The following is a 2,416-nucleotide window of genomic DNA, read 5'->3' on the forward strand; positions in this document are numbered from 1 at the left end:
TCTCTTGATTTTGAAAGACATCAGTTTGGGTATATATACATTCAAGGTGCTCAAAAGAACTACCAACGCACACCTGTAAAGAATATGTTTCCTGAAATCCTCTCAGAAAGGCAACTGTCACGCAACTGATTCTAAGAGAAAGGATGCAGGAAAGAATTAGTTGGAGGGTAGGACTTAAAAAACGTCCCTAAAGCTTTTTGCTTTCTGTCCCCCCCCCCAAAAAAAAACCCACAAATACCAGTTCTTCTGGAATCTAACACACTGGCTTTGTATTAAAAATGCATCACTTTATTTTCCTTGTAAGGCAGTCATTTGTTAAAAACCTTAAGCACATGACAGTCACATGATTTCTTCAATAAGTCCTAGAGATTCCATAGCTCTCCTGGGGTCCACAGCCCAAGTGGTTCTGAGGAGACAGATATTAAAGCTTTCTCCACAGCCCCATGTTCCTTTGAGGTTTGGGTTATTGAACACAAACTCACTGGATAATTTGTCTTCAACATAGTCCATTTCTGTTCCTAAAAGTGTTAGCTGTGCTTTCTTCTCAATGAACACTCTGACTCCATCTTGAACAACTTCTTCATCAGAGTCTCCTTTTGTCTTCGTGTATTCTAGAGTGTAGGAAAGGCCATTACAACCCCTGGTTCGGACACCAACTTTCACACCTACGAGTTCAGGCTTATCTCTAAGAAGTTGTTTTATCTCATTTGCTGAAGGTGTCATGGTGAGGGCAGCCCAGGTGGGCTGCAGCTTCCTCTTGCTCACAGACTGGACAGTGGCCCAGACTAATGAAGCCAACATCTTCACCATCCCAGCAACCAGTACCTCAGGCTGAAGCTCAGCCACCTCAACCTCTCTCCATGACACGTCTGGCACATTGACTGATTTTAATTTTCTTAAATTTACCAAGGCTTGATCTGTGGCCCAGAATGTGATCTATCCTAGAGAACGTTCTGTGTGCAGTTGAGAAGAATGTCTAATCTTCTGCTTTTGGATGGACTGTTCTATAAATATCTATTAAGTTCATCTGTTCTAATGCATCATTTAAGGCCTGTGTTTCCTTGTTGATTTTCTATCTGGATGATTTGTCCATTGCCGTAAGTTGGGTGTTAAAATCCCCTGCTATCATTGTGTTATTGTTAATTTCCCCTTTTAAGGATGCTAGCAGTTGCCTTACATATTGAGGTGATTTTATGTTGTGTGCATATATATTTACAATTGTTACATATTCTTCTAGGATTGATCCTTTGATCATTATGTAATGTGCCTCTTTGTCTCATATTTTTTATTTTAAGGTATTTTTTGTCTGATATGAGTATTGCTACTCCAGATTTATTTTGATTACTATTTGCATAGATTATTTTCTTCCAACCTATCACTTTGAATTTATATGTTTCCCTAGAAGTGAAGTGGGTCTCTTGAAGACAGCACATATATAGGTTTTGTTTTTGTATCCATTCAGCCAGTCTGCGTCTTTTGGTTTGGGCATTTTTTCCTTTTGTCCATTTACATTTAGGGTAATTATTGATATGTATGTTTTTTGTTTTTTGTTTTTGTTTTTGTTTTGTTTTGCTTTTTGCTTTTTAGTGCTGAACCCACAACATACGGAGGTTCTCAGGAGAGAGGTCTAATCAGAGCTACAGCTGCTGGCCTATACCACAGCCATAACAATGGAGGATCCAAGATGCATCTGTGACCTACACAAGAGCTCACAGCAACACTGGATCTGTAACCCACTGAGTGAGGCCAGGAATTGAACCCACAACCTCATGGTTACTAGTCAGATTCATTTCCTCTGCACCACAGTGGGAACTCCCAATATGTATGTTCTTATTGCCAGTTTATTGTTTTGGATTTATTTTTTTCAGTCTTTTTTCCTCCCTTCTTTTGTTCCCTTCTCTTACAGTTTGACGACTATCTTTAGCGTTTTGTTTGGATTGCTTTTTCTTATTTGTGTTTGTATCTATTGTAGATTTTTGGTTTGCAGTTACCATGAAGTTTTAATATAGGAGTCTACATATACAAGATTGTTTTAAGTTGTTGGTCCCTTAATTGCAAGTGCATCTCCAGTATTCTACATTTCTATCCTCCTCTTCTCATGATTTCTGGTTTAGTGGTTCTGAATTCTCTGAGCTTTTGCTTTTCTGTAAAGCTTTTAATTCCTCCTTCAAATGTGAATGAGAGCCTTGCTGGTTAGAGTATCTTGATTGGAGGTTTTTTCCCTTTCATCACTGTAAGTATATTTTACCACTCCCTTCTGGCCCACAGAGTTCCTGCTAAAAAATCAGCTGACAACCTTATTGGGGTTCCCCTGTATGTTATTTTTTTTCTTTTCCCTAGCTTTCAATATCTTCTCTTTGTCTTTAATTTTTGTCTGTAATTATGTGTCTCGGGGTGTTCCTCTCTGGGATTTTTT

The 2,416-nt window shown here is 38.6% G+C and overlaps 1 pseudogene; it reads right to left on the reverse strand.

Annotated features, from left to right (window-relative positions):
* On the reverse strand, positions 325-867 carry LOC100513185 (annotated as a pseudogene).

The sequence above is a fragment of the Sus scrofa genome, chromosome 16 (assembly GCF_000003025.6).
Source record: "Sus scrofa isolate TJ Tabasco breed Duroc chromosome 16, Sscrofa11.1, whole genome shotgun sequence".
NCBI classification, from domain to species: Eukaryota; Metazoa; Chordata; class Mammalia; order Artiodactyla; family Suidae; genus Sus; species Sus scrofa.